Below are 15,399 nucleotides of genomic sequence, written 5' to 3'. Positions count from 1 at the left end.
TTTCGAGCGGCATTAGCGAAGACGCATGCTTGTACAGTGATCACAGAGACATGGCGTGCACATGTTTTAGAGATAGCAAAGAGGAGATAGACGTGGATGCATAAGCCCATCCATGGTTTTGCCACATTGCTACATCCGGCCTACAAGTCACTAGGAATCATGGATGATAGACAGTTTCGTTCAGACCAGCTTGCTTATTTGACTCATGTGGCCCCTGTGGATAACCACAATGCAGTGGTAGAGGAGCTAGGATGCTATGCAGATCAAAGAGGGCATGTGGCTTTTGCTACTCCCACTTGTTGGAGGAGAGATTCACTTGTGAAGCCTTTATTTTGGTGGCAAAACTTTGGATACGCATTGAAGACCCTTCAGCCCTTAGCCATGAGGGTCCTTGCCCAAGATTACTCTTCGGGTGCATGTGAGAGAAAATGGAATGTCTATTTTCTCATTCACACAAAGATTCGTAATTGGCTTAGTACACAACAGTTAAAGTGGCTAGTCTATTGCCGCACTAACTTACTCATGATGAGGGCTATGATGAGCATGGGTAGTCCGAAGCAAGTAAAGTTTAAATACTTAACCATAACATTTAAAATTTATTTTTTTAACTTTTAGACTTTTAAATTTGAAGTTTAAACTTTATACTTTACAATTTAGACTTTAGCATTTACAATGATCAATCTTGTATGCATCATTGCATTGTGCAGGTGAATGTTAATACATTCAAGTTGACGGGCGACACTCTTCTGAGTATATATAGGGAGGTGAACGAGGAGGAGGAGATGATTTTTGCAGAGCTCTATAGAGAGCTTTTAGCAGCAAATACTCGTGACAGTAACAGTTAGCGTACTCGTGGAAAAAGAGTTTGAGTAGGTGGTAGGAGGGGGCATGGTCATTTGACACCCTCCATCATCGAGGAGGGTTAGTTCGAGTGGCTTGAAAACATATGTAAGGTAGAGCTCTAGTAGCTCACATCCTGTGCCTCATGATGACATCCCCCCCTTGCCTATACAACCGCTACCTAGGGAGCCATCATTTGACGGTGATGGTAACCTCATCAGTGAGGATGAATATGAGTGTGTCTCATGATCGGATGCCAAGTAGTCATCTTCAAACTCTCATGATGAGCACTCAGATGGTTTTGATGATGATGATGGTGATGATGATTATAGTAATACCTCATCATAGATTCATATGACACAAGTTTTTTTTTTTTTTTTTTTGTATCTGATATACGAGACTGTAATTGTATCACATGTTTTGCGTAGCCTATATGACCACGATGGTCGCCCTCATGTATTCATCTTATTCTGTAATGAAATGGCTATTTCTATTTTAAACATGTATTCTATGATCTATCATTTAATGATTTATGATTTTTGCTATTTAAAAATGCTTTTTTTAAAACTCATATCTATCGTACCTTATAAAATCATAAGGTGCCAATACCATATCATAGCTTTTATACTTCACAACTATGAGAGGACATAAGTTTTTGATGAGAAGAAGAATCGTGACGGAGCACTTTCTTTGGCTTTCGCTTCAGAGAATAGATTTTCACTTTTGTTGTGACCCCAGGATTATGAGACCTACCTCCGATCAGCGCCAATATCAACACTCCGATAGTGTTTTTGTATCTTGCAAAGTGGAAGAACAGAACAGAGAACAAAGGAGAAGGAAGAGGAAAAAGAATAAGAGATGCCGTTGCCCCTCGTCGAACGATTGGCAACATGCGCCCTTCTCCAAAACTTCTCCACCCTTGTCGATTCTACACTGCGCTTTGAATGAGCACGCCTTCTTGCAAGCAGCAGCAGCAGCGCACAAGGTAGCCTATTCTCCACCTCACTCACATTGTAGCCAACTGTGAGACAAGAAGAGGCAAAGAGAAGTGGACAGAAAAGAAGTCGAAGAAGGTGTCACACTAGCAGGAGATCGACTCGGTATGCGAGTCCCACGAGCAGGCCGGCCTCTCTACCTCCCATCCTACACAGTAACACTCCGTGTTAGCCTCCTCGCTAAACCTCCTCTTCTGGGTCCCTCATCCCTTCCATCCCGTAATCTTATCCTTACAACTTTTTTGAAAAATTTAAAAAAAGTAAAAACCCTCTGCTTCTGCGGCATGTATTCATTACCAACAACTAGGTTCTCTTTTAGTCTCCTCACCATAGCCTTGCCTTATCTCCTCAAGTTTCCCTGTTTTTCTTGCATTGGTCAAGGTCTGTGAGCCTCTCTCTTCATCCCATCCTCCACTTGCAAAACATCTCAAAGGGATATCATAATAAGAAAAAAAACATTCTAAATAAAATTTAGAAAACCTCCAAAGCTTGTTGTTACACCCATTTGAGATATCACTAACAAGTCCATCACCCTTGATAACACAACTCACATAAATTATCATCCCCGTGCTCTTTTTTATCCCATTGATGGCTTCCCTTAGCCTTCAAAATGTGGAGACAATTTCCAAGACAAGAAGACTTATGAAGACTCATTAGCAAATAGCCTTACCTATTTCACCAAAAAAAAAAAACCTAAAGTTTCATAATCCTTAGCATCACATATTTAATATAAAAACTGAAAACCCTTTACAAAAGACATATCCACATATAAAGATATGTAAAGATAAACCCTACACCTTCAAGTTCTCTTTGGTACTACATGATGGAGGGAGTCATACTTCTTTCTCCATTAAAAGGAAAAGTTTTTCTTGTGATTCCTTGTGGAATACTAAATCCTATCCTTTGAAGACTTTTGCTAGTTTTTCGTGTGGGAGTGTGATAAAGGTAGGAGTTCCCTTACTCTAGTGGTCATGGCTTTGGGGCTAGTCCCTATACCACCCTACCATGGCTAGGCCTCATCATTAAAGTTGGTTTACTAATAGTTTTATGAACTCACTATATTAGCCAGTGGTTCTTCTTCAACTTGCTTTGTGAGGACGCTTCATGTTTCAATATAAGAGAAAATGATGATACCCAAAAAAGCACAAAAATATCCATGCGTATATCACATTTTCATTTTTTGCAAAGAAAATAATAATCATATTATTGCACAATTATCAAATAGAGATCTAATATGAGGGGCCCACATCCACATCCATCATGGGTTAATGATATACATAAAAGTATATGTACATATATTTGCAAAGAGCTAGAAAGAATTAAAATGTAAAGGCCAAAGCCTTTTGAATACAAATGTATCAAAAATTTAAAGAATAATAGTAATAATAGTAAAAGGTTGTGTGTCTTTTGGAAAAAGGTGGGATGGAGTGCACGAGTGGTTTTTGTGCCTCTTTCTTTCCCTTCTCTCAACATTCGCTCATTCTCCTTTGAGCAAGGTCTTGCATAGGCTTTGAGCTTCCTTCCTTTCATTGGTCAAACTTTTTACGTGCTTGCTCCAACCCTCACTCTTGCCACTTTGTCAAGGCTTCTAAAATGTTGATTTGTCCTTCCTTGCTATGTTGGAGGTGCTCCTTCTCTTGGGTTTGCATGGCTATAGTCTTCTTGAGATCTTCCTATCCTTTAGTGGCTTCTGTTGGGGGTAAAGGCGCCTCCGCCGTGCCGCCCCGTGTATTACTACACTGACAGTACCCGCCACTGCACACTGCAGGTGGCGGGTGCCCGTCACGTCACTTTATTCTTTATTCTTTTAGTGACAGTTTGAATAAAGGAAGGCCCGGTCACACATTGTGACTGTTGGAGTTCCCATTTCTTGTCTCTCTCTTTTCTTGCTCTTGCTCTCTTGCCATAGCTTGCGTGCAAGCTTCGATCCTTCTCACCTTTCAACCGGTATCAGAGCTTGGCATTCTCTTGCTCGAGCTCGACTCGGTGCTTCCCAACCTTCGCATCGACTCGCTTCACGCATTGGGTCTCCATCCCGGCAGCCATAGCCGACCTCTTGAGCTCCCGACTCTCCCCGGCTTCCCGAGCTCCATCCTGGCCTTCTTGAGCTTCATCAGGGCCTTGCCCTTGAGGTATTGCTTCAGCATTTGCAGGCATTTGAGTGTATTCTCAGATTGAAACAGGGCAGGAACAAAGGGCAGCCACTCTTCTTGAGCTCCATAGCTCATATCTTCCCTCCCCTTTGCATTGGGCCTTCATGGCTTGGTATGTGCCTACCTTGGGCCATCATTGAGCCCCCCATTACCCCCTTTTCAGCCCATGTGGAGCAGCATCAAGTTCAGCACCAACAGGGCAGATTGCATCATTTTTTCCAGGCTGTGAGCACTCATCTACTTCAGCTCCACACTTGGCCATTGCTTCTTGCTCTCTACCTTGATCAAGAGGGCTATAGACTTCATGTTTGATGTCATTAAAGCTTTGGGCATTGGTCTTGATCTTTCGGGGCTGATTTCTTCAGATTTGGGACTGTCATAAACTGTCATAACAGGCTGAAAACAGGGCAGCACCATTGGCATTAGCATTTGTTGCTTATACTCCATTCCGGTTGTGCTATTTGATGCCCGTATGCGGTCTACATGATGCCTAGTGCCTTGGGAATGTATGCACATGATTATGCCATGATTTTGGCTTGAAATATTGGCTGATTTGGGACTGTTATTTATTGTTATACAGTGCTGGAAACAGGGCAGCCACACTTGGCATTGGCATTTGATGCTTATACCCTACTCCGGTTACCTTGTTTGATGCCCATATGCGGTCTATTTCCTACCCGGATGTATTGGGGATGTATGCATTTGGTTTGACCATGATTTTGGCTTGAATTCGGGGCTGAAATCTACTCTTTAGAACAGTAAATACATGCTGGAATAACAGTGGGCTGAAGGTACTTTACATGCTTTGGCACTTACCTACCGATACGGGATGTATGCTTTGAGCTTTGGCATGATGTCTCTGACATTTGGGGACGACTTGGAGCATATGTATGAGATTATGGGATGCTTTTGAGCTTCGCATTAGCTCCATCTTCACTGGCATTTGGACCGACTTGGCATGCTCATGGACCGCCTATGCCTCATGTCTCTGCTTGACAGTTAGGCTTTTGCATTACATGCTTTGGTTCGTGACATATGCTATTTGGTTCGTGTATGCCATACCGACATTTGGAGCTTGGATTTGGATGTATTTGAGCATTCCCGGCTTACTTGATCACTGATCTTGGTTGCTATTTGGATGTCATTGAGTTGACCGAGAGCTTATTTGGGCTTATGTATTGCTTCATGGTTAATACGACCGGTGCTTCATGTATGTCATGCTCTCTTGGATGCGCTTGATGCATTGACAGGGTCACTTATCACTGGTGCTTTCTCTTGGGTTGTCTGAGCTTCTAAGCTCGCCTTGTACGCCTTTTGTGCTAGTGGGAGCATTTTACATGCTTGCTTGACCTTTGACAGTTTGCATGCTATTGGAGCACTTACATGTATTTGGAGCAGTTTATGTCTTGAGCAACTACATACGCATTGAGACTTTGGGATCATACTCCGATCTTTATGGATATGCATTGATGTACTCTTGGTTCACAGGATGCTTATGAGCTGAGTCTCATATTTGGATCTTTCTCTTTGAGCAGATGTTATTTTGACATGCTTGGTGTTGAGCTCATGTTCTTTTCACTGTCATTGGCCTTGCTTATGTCCGTTTCATGCCGGCTTTGGACCTAGCATTGTTTGCTTGACATTGGATCCTATTTTGGGACAGTTTGCTCTCTAGACTGCATACCTGCAATTTATTACAGCAAGCAGTTATTGGTGGACTGAGGTGTACTTTTCATGCTGAAATATCCTGATTTGGTGTACCGCACCTAGTACTAAGTGGGCAGCAACTTTTGGCACACTTTGCTCACCCTTTGGACCCCGTTTTTGGTCATTTTTGGGCAGTTTCTGCAGTAAAACAGCAAGCAGTTTTGGACTGTTTGGGCATTTCCAGCCTGCATAATGGCGTCATCTTCGCATGATAGTGCCATCTTTAACATTACAAAGTTGGATGGTACCAACTACTCTTACTGGAAGAGTCAAATATGGCAGGTTTTGGTGCAGAAATCTCAGATTAAGCCACTTCGGTTGAGTGGGGAGCAGCCTGAAACTATGGACATTGACGACTGGCTTGAACTTGATGAGCTATGCAAGTCCACGATTGTATTATATCTCACTGAACAGGTACATTATAATGTATTTGAGGAAGCACAGAGTGCATGGGATCTATGGAATAAGATCAAGAATCTTTATGATAAGAAAAGTCCGGCGAGTCAGATGTACTGGTTGAAGCAGCTTATGGATCTGCGCATGAAGGATAATGCAACTATGTCTGCTCACTTGAGCCAGTTCCATGCTATACTGAAGAACCTGACTTCGCAGGATATCACCTTTGGAGAGGAAGTAACTCCTCTTTTCTTGCTTGGAACTCTGAATGAGTCATGGGATGTATTCCGCACTGCTCTTTGTGCCTCTAGTGCTACTCTAAAATTGGCAGATGTTGAGAGTGCTCTTCTTCAGGAAGAGGTGAATCGCAAAAACTTGGATGCCTCTCGTGGTAGTCATGCTTTGACAGTTAGAGGCAGGAATGACAGGTATGACCGTGGTAATGGCCGAGGCCGTGACTCGCAGAAGGGTCGGTCTAAATCTCGTGGTGGCAAGTCGCGTAGTAAGTCGCGTGGACGCAATGCAAATGTCACTTGTCATCATTGTGGGAAAAAGGGCCATATTAGACCACAGTGTCATGAGTTGCGCAATGAGAAGCGCAAGGATAAGGGGAAAGATAAAGTGCAGGAGAAGTCCTCTGATCGCAGCATAGTACCTGCGAAGTCCAACGTCAAGATTGAGGAAATTAATGTCACGCAGACTGAAGAGTCCGATGGTGGTGATGAGTTTATACTTGCAGCTAGTTCTTCTGATGCTTCACACTTGACTGAGACACCTAGTATGTATGCACAGTGCTGGTTATTGGATTCAGGTGCGTCCTTCCATGTGACGCCTTACCGTGAGTGGTTTCACTCTTACCGTACTGTATCTGGATCAGTCAAACTTGGAGATGACAGGTCTCTTGATATTGTGGGCTGTGGAGATATTCAGTTGCAGTTTTCCACTGGCAGTTCCTTTTTGCTCAGGGATGTACGTCATGTACCTGCGCTTACGCGTAGTCTTATGTCTGCAGGACAGTTGGATGATGCAGGATTTCATGTCTGTTTTGGGGATTCTACCTGGAAGATTACCAAAGGCAGACTTGTGCTTGCTAGAGGCGCTAAGGCTGGCAGCCTCTATCCTCTTGTTGTATCTGGGTCTTCTGTAGACCATGTTTTGGCAGTGGGCTCTATCCCACATGTATCACTTTGGCATGCCCGTTTGGGGCATATGTCTTTGAAAGGAATGAAAATGTTATCTGGTTTGCAGTATCTTCCGCCTTTGGATTATGCATGTTTTGACTCGTGTGATCATTGTCTTTATGGTAAGCAGAATAGGTCTACGCATAAGAAATCGGGTAGGCCACGCATGAGTGAGCCCTTGGCATTGGTGCATTCCGATGTTTGTGGGCCTATGCCTTGCATGTCTATGGGTGGCGCGAAGTACTTCGTTACCTTCATTGATGATTTTTCTAGGAAAGTGTGGGCTTATCCCATAAAGCAGAAGTCCGATGTCTTGGCAGTTTTTCAGAGATGGCTTGCTCTTGTTGAGAACCAGACTGGGTATAGGCTGAAATGCCTTAGGACAGATAATGGGGGAGAATATGTCTCGCATGCTTTTGAGCAGTTTTGTGATGACAGGGGTATTAAGCGTCAGTTGACCGCCCCTTACACCCCACCCCAGAATGGTTTGGCTGAGCGCATGAACAGGACTATTCAGGAGCGTATGCGCTCTATGCTTAGCCATGCAGGCCTACCCCCGAGTTTTTGGGCTGAGGCAGTTAGTACGGCAGTGCATGTCATAAACCGATCGCCTTCCAGTGGATTGGATTTCCAGGTTGCAGAGGAAGTTTGGGCTGGTAAGCCACCCTCTTATGCGCATCTCCGTGTCTTTGGATGTGAGGCATTCTGCCATGTGCCCAAGGACAAGAGGAGTAAATTGGATCCAAAGAGCATTAAATGCATATTCCTTGGCTATGGTGAGTCAGGAGAGATGGGCTATCGCCTATGGGATCCGCAGGCGAGGAAAATAGTACGCAGCCATGATGTCGTCTTCCATGAAGACAAGATGCATAGGCAGCCTGAGAAGGTGGTTGAGATCCGCAGAGTGATCTTTCAGGAGGAGCCTAGAGCTCCAGCACAGCCAGTAGTACAGCCTGCAGCAGTTTCTCCACAGGGCGAGGGTGTTGGACAGGCAGTTAGACAGGCAGCAGAGCCTGCGGTGAGACGGTCTGCTAGAGACAGACGTCCACCTGACAGATTTCAGCCCTCTATGCATTATGTTTTGGTTACAGATGCAGGAGAGCCTTTCACTTATGATGAGGCTATGCGCAGGGGTGACAGTCACTCCTGGGAGAGGGCTATGCAGTCTGAGATAGACTCCTTGCATAAGAATGAGACTTGGGATTTGGTTGCCTTGCCTAAGGGCAAGAAGGCTTTGCCATGCAAGTGGGTGTACAAGCTGAAAAGTACCCCTGGACACCCCAAGCCAGCATACAAGGCTAGATTGGTAGCAAAGGGTTTTAAGCAGGAACATGGTGTGGACTTTGATGAGGTCTTCTCTCCTGTGGTTAAGATGACCACCCTGCGCTTAGTCTTGGCTTTGGTTGCACAGCTTGACTTAGATCTATATCAGATGGATGTCAAGACGGCTTTTCTACATGGGGACTTGCATGATGAGATCTATATGGATCAGCCTAAGGGCTTTGCAGAACCTGGCAGGGAGCACCTAGTGTGCAAGTTGAAGAAGAGCTTGTATGGCTTGAAGCAGGCACCTAGGGAATGGTATCATAAGTTTGATGCCTTTATGCAGTCACAGGGCTACAGCAGGAGTGCTATGGATCCGTGTCTTTACACGAAGAAAGCCCGTGATGGCAGTTTGCTTATCTTGGTACTCTATGTTGATGATATGCTGATAGTAGGGAAAGCTCATGATGAGCTAGATGCTCTTAAATCTCAGCTGAAGAAGAGCTTTGAGATGAAGGATTTGGGACAGGCCTCACATATACTTGGGATGCGCATTAAGCGCGATAGGCATCAGGGACTTTTGTATCTCTCACAGCAGGAGTACATTCATAAAGTCCTTGAGCGCTTCCGCATGCAGGACGTAAAGCCTATTGGCTGTCCATTACCTTCTTATGTGAAGGTATCACAGGCCGATTGTCCGCAGACAGATGAGCAGAGGGCCGAGATGGCCAAGATCCCTTATGCATCAGCTGTGGGCAGTTTGATGTATGCCATGATAGCCACTCGTCCAGATATTGCGCATGCAGTTGGTGTTGTGGCACGCTATATGGCTACACCTGGCAGCAGACATTGGGATGCCGTGAAGGGTATCATGAGGTACCTGAAGGGCACAGCAGATATGTGTATTTGCTATGGCAGCCAGGATACAGGGGTCGTGGGGTACACTGACTCCGATTATGCAGGACATGCAGATAGTAGGAAGTCCACTTCTGGCTATGTATTCACCTATGCTGGAGGGGCTGTCTCTTGGATGTCCAGGGTTCAGAAGTGTACGGCTTTGTCTACCACTGAGGCCGAGTATGTTGCAGCCACTGAGGCTTGCAAGGAGGCCATATGGTTAAGCCGTCTAGTTGCTGACCTTGGGATTGATGCTACACCTACACTGCATTCAGATTCTATGAGTGCCATTCAGTTGGCTAAGAATCCGGTCTTCCATGCAAAGACGAAACACATTGAGGTGAGGTATCACTTCATACGTGGTGTCGTGGAGGACAAGTCTGTTGACCTTGTCAAGATCTCCACTGACGAGAATCCTGCAGATCTACTCACGAAGAGCCTCACTACTGAGCGCTTTGCCTTCCTCAGGAGGTTGATGGGCGTTGGATGAGATGTCACCTTTCCTCATCCCTTGTACCTATGTACATTTGTACTGTCTTTTCTTTTTTCTTTTCTCTCTCACTAGGGCAGATTCGCCTTTAAGTGGGAGGTTGTTGGGGGTAAAGGCGCCTCCGCCGTGCCGCCCCGTGTATTACTACACTGACAGTACCCGCCACTGCACACTGCAGGTGGCGGGCGCCCGTCACGTCACTTTATTCTTTATTCTTTTAGTGACAGTTTGAATAAAGGAAGGCCCGGTCACACATTGTGACTGTTGGAGTTCCCATTTCTTGTCTCTCTCTTTTCTTGCTCTTGCTCTCTTGCCATAGCTTGCGTGCAAGCTTCGATCCTTCTCACCTTTCAGCTTCCTCCCACTACTCTATCAATTTGAGGGTTCTCTCCTTCATCTGCTTCAGTTCATCATTATCAAGCCATAATTATATAATTTTCTAGTCTTGCTCCTTTAGCCTCTCTTCTAGCTTTGCCATAATTTTTAAGGCCTCCTCATGGAGGGTTTCCGCCTTTTCCCTATTCTCTTTCTCCTATCTATACTATGCTGGTAAATCCTCATACTTGTCATTATCCATCGTTTTTCTAGCCAAGGTGGCTAGCTCTGTTTTGAGAGTGTAAACCTCCCTAGTGTACTCTTGTTGAAGCATTACATAAGCTTTCTTTTCTCTTTCCAAGGCTAATATTGCTTGCTTACTTTCTTCTTCCTTCTAGTCCCTTTGCTCTTTCAAAGTCTTGAGAAGGTCATCAAAGTCATGTCCAATTCCTTGAGTGATATGGGGAACTTGAGACAAGGTGTCCTCTAGTTGTGGCACCTTCTCTGTCGTCCTTTCTAGTTTAACATCTTCTATTGCAAGCCTCATTGACCTTGTAAGGGCAAATCCCACTGATGGACTTCTTGACAAAAATGAGTAGAATGCTTCCACCCATTGCCAGTGGTCATCAAAGTCATGTCCAATTCCTTGAGTGATATGGGGAACTTGAGACAAGGTGTCCTCTAGTTGTGGCACCTTCTCCGTCGTCCTTTCTAATTTAATGTCTTCTATTGCAAGCCTCATTGACCTTGTAAGGGAAAATCCCACTGATGGACTTCTTGACAAAAATGAGTAGAATGCTTCCACCCATTGCCAGTCTTCACTTGAGATTTGACTACCTCCTTCTGACCTAGGAAGTGGTGGCAATGGCAGTGGGTCCATAGGTAGTGCGATTCTTTCAAGTGCTTGGGTAGGCTATGATGGTTGTGATAAGAGATGGCCTTGCTATTTTCCCTTACCCTTGATCGGCTTGGGCCCTTCTCCCCTAGCTATGCTTTCCACTCTGCTTGAGCTGATGCCTAGTTGATTGGTATTGGGTAGGGCTTCCATAGGGGTTTCTTCTCTTCTATGCATCTCCTCCACTGAGTTTCATACAACCATGCAATATTCCTCCTCTAGTTTCTTTTCCTTGGCTTGTCTTTGTGCTTTAGCTTTTTTGGACTCCTCCATGGCCGTTTCCAATGCATATTCCTCTTCTGATGAATCCTTTTCTTCTTCACCCTACTTCTTGGTGGTGCCTTTCTTCTTTCCCCCTTTTGCATAGATTTTCATCTCTGATAGAGAAAGGAACTACACGTTGATGGAGCTTGAGTACCTAGTGATGGTGTTTGCTTTGGAAAAGTTTCGACACTACTTGCTATTGACCCACTTCAAATTTTATGTAGATCACGAAGCATTATCCTTCTTGATGAACAAGGCAAATGTCAAAGGATGAATGACAAGATGACTCGTCCTATTCTAAGAGTTTGACTTTGAAGTGGTTACGAAGCTTAATCACTCCCATGTTGTGGCTAATTATCTATTGCAGATTCTTTAGAGTAAAGAAAAGGAGCAAGCTAATCTGGACCTCCCTAATGCTTTCCTGTTCTTGGTCGAGATTGTTATCTCTTGCTATGCATGCATTGCCAACCTCTTGGCGACGCAACAATGAAGACAACCCTCCCATGAATAGAAATGCATGAAAAATCGAGGAAACAATGCACAAAATCCGTGTATGGCTTCGTTATTGATCTCAAAACATGAAAGAAATCACATATCTCGCTCTTAATAATGAACAGACTCATCATCTTCATTAGACATATCCATCACCATTGCATAAAAGAAAAGAGGAAATGAGAAAGAGAAATTTTTGCACAAAGGAGAGAGGACAGAGAAGAGGGAAAACACAAACTTGAAAAGGCTAAGTATGACAAAGGTGTAGCAAAAGATAGAGCCCACCTAGTAGAAAAGATAATGAGAATCCAATAGAAGAGTTTTGTAAAGACTCTCACAGAAATCGCCAACCTGGAAGAAGAGGACACAATGATTGAAGAGAAAAATCCAAGTGACTAGGGAAGCCCTCTAGAACACATTGGGGCCACTATCAAAACTAGTAGAGTACGAGCCCACTTGAGATAAAGTGACCCAGTAGCTTGAACAGGAAGGCCTCACAAGGGAGGAGCTGGCAATATTGGGATTCGTGATTCATGAAGAGCCTAACCCTTCATTATACCATTAGTTGATTGGGGCATGGAAGATGCTCCCAAACCATCCCACACACAAAAGTAGCCAGAGCACTAACCTAAAGAGTCATCCTCTTCAGGTGCACATAGAGACCCATAGCAGCAAAGGCAAAATTTGCTAGGTGAAGTGGAACTAAAGCTTAAGATGGAGCCACAATAGGTGTCGAAGGTGTCCTTCCTAAGAGAACCATGATAAGTCAACATACACTGGGAAGAAGAGCTCTCAACCCTAGAAATAATGGAGTCATGGGACACACTGATGATCTTTGTTTTCAACAGAACTGCAAAGCTCAACCAGATACTCTCAATGAACATCATGAAGCAGATGTTTGATATTGGGACAATGTTAGACAAGAGATGGCTGGATCAAAAGCTACAAGATCTTGACTCATATTGAGGAAAGGAGGCAAGGTATTGGCAGAATAAGATGTTTGAAAAGCCTAGACTACTGCTTGACTTCAAGTCACAGCCAACTTGGAGACATGCTATCTTGGAGAAGAGCGATGAGGCTTGGATGCCCTTTCGTGGAACACTACCTAAGGAAGAGGAGATTCTGTGCATTTACCCTATCCACAACATGCCTCAAGTTTCAAGAGTAGGAGATGGTGCCTTCATTCAAGAAGTTTGTAGACACATTTTAGAATTGCCTAGATCCAGCCTAAGTCAAAAGAGGGCAGTTGAGGAAAGGGGACTCCATCCCTTTACCTTTTGAGGTTGTTCATTTCTTAAGTACTAAGGGCATCTCCAACAAGCTAAAAGCTTCTCCAGAAGTCCCAAAATGTCATTCGCATTCCACTTCTTTGACTGGGCACAAATTTGGTGGTTTTGTTTTCTTGTCCATCACACCCCTAAATCTAGCCAATGGTTTTCTAGATTCAATAAAAGCGATAGGTGTTCCGTCAATAGTCCCTACTCCACCTTGTTCTCCCCATCCCTATAGCAAACCATCCTAGTATATCTCTCCCTAAATTTTCTAGATATTCCCATGAAGATCTGGATACACAAAGTCCATGCATTCAAATCTTCAATATGAAGAAGGCTACAACCTGTGGCTAGTGGTAGAACATGGTTGACCATCATGGAATGAAGCCCTAAAAAAGAAAAGAAAACACTCTTAAAAATTTCCACATGGAAAACAGCCCATGATCATGATCCACTGGTCCCTTTACATCGTCCAAAATTCATTTTCCTCTTATTTCAACCCCCACTTCCCTTAGAGTCATTCAGGGTCCTCAAGGGTAGGACATCCTGAGAAATTGGCAGACCTGTTACCCTGAACACTACCTCACTACACCTAAACCTCTCACCCATTGGGTTATTAACTAAGGGACAAACCTAGGGAATCTCGATTCACCTAGCACAAGCCCATCTCCCAATCACAAATCTACCCACTTACACCCCTTCCTTAGTTAGCACGTGACCTCTTACCTTGCCTCTAACCATTCCTTGCAAGTTCCAAGTACCTCCACCAGTACCAAGGAACTGGCACTTGTCTAAGAGGGTGGTAATGCTAACCTTTTTTGAAAAAGAGCTATAAAAGTTGCAAGCAACAAAAGCAATAATCATATGCAAAAAGAAGTAACACATGTCAAAAGAAGGGACATTAGAGCCAAAAACGCTTCAAAAAATGCACTTTTGTTAATCACAGGATTAAGGAAAGGGCCAAAGAGAGTTCGCCACGTGTGCAAGAATATGGTATTCTTGTCTCCTCTTTTTTAGAGATAGTGGAGTCCATTTCGTGATTCTCTCTTCTTTTTTAGCCAAAACCCCTAAAGTCTGACATGTTTTGGAGTCCCAAAGACGTTATTTACTTACAAATCTGACAAAATACGTGACAGAGATGTGATGAAATTAATAATGAGTTTTTTGAAAGTCGGGAGATCTTTCAATATTGTTTTTGGCGCCCAATACATACTCATTTGGGTTCTTGGCGCTACTTTTTAGTTCATTCACCTCTCTTTGAGCTTCTTTCTCTGCGCTTTCTTTCTTTTCATGGCTTCCTCCAGGCGCCCTTCTCGTTTAATACACTCTTGCACAGTCTATAGCCAGGGAGTAGATGGAAATTTTGAGCCCAAAACCTTTGTTGTAAATGATTGGGTTACCATGCTGCCTTCTTGCAAAGGGCTCTCATAAGGTGAAAAGAAGAAAACGAGAAGATATAAAACATCACTGGAAGGGGCGTATCATTGCCTTCAAAATTATGCCCGAAGGCTGGTTTGTCAAGGTGCAACATGTTTACATGGCCAAGGATATGCACTTGCCTCCAAACGAACGTGTTCCCCAACAAACACATTGTAAGTTATAAGTTGAATAACGTATATAATTCTTTTCCATTTATGCAAGTTCTAACAAACGGTTCGTCATTGTAGATATCTTTCCGTCAACAAGTATTGAATGGCAACCTGTGGAAAGCCTAAGTGGGACTTTCCATGCCATTCATAAGGTATTGGCATACATTATTTATGCCGATCAAACTATGTCTTTTTATAGTGAATGCAAGGTTTTTATATATTATGCACAGTATGTGGTTCCCTCTAAAGCGGATAGGTATGGGAATATCGAAGATTTGCCATTGCCAAGTCTTTCATCTCTAAACTGGGAGATTCCTGACAAGGCAACGGTGCTGAGTTTCAAATTCAAAATATCTCAGAATATTAAAAAGTCCATGACAACTGGAAGGATCTCAAGAAGAATACGTTTATCATGGTTTGTACCCCTCCATATCTTCGTGGCTTGCTTCAAAACAGCAAATTTACAAAGAACGAAGGTATCATGGCTAAGTAGAAACTTTTCGGAAGAGGATTTGGACAACACTATAGGGACGCATTGGAAATCTAGAGAGTGCGATCATAAGGGTGATATCTTGAGGTGCAGTGCATGCCCTCAATCCTTGGCTTTGGCTTACAGTATCCCTCGCCAAACTCTTGCTTTGGGCTTTGATT

Source organism: Lygodium microphyllum, chromosome 8 (genome assembly GCF_053477565.2).
Source record: "Lygodium microphyllum isolate KBCC chromosome 8, Lygodium_microphyllum_v1.1.10, whole genome shotgun sequence".
NCBI lineage: Eukaryota > Viridiplantae > Streptophyta > Polypodiopsida > Schizaeales > Lygodiaceae > Lygodium > Lygodium microphyllum.
The sequence above is the reverse complement of the archived record's forward strand: the minus strand, read 5'-3'. Positions refer to the sequence as shown.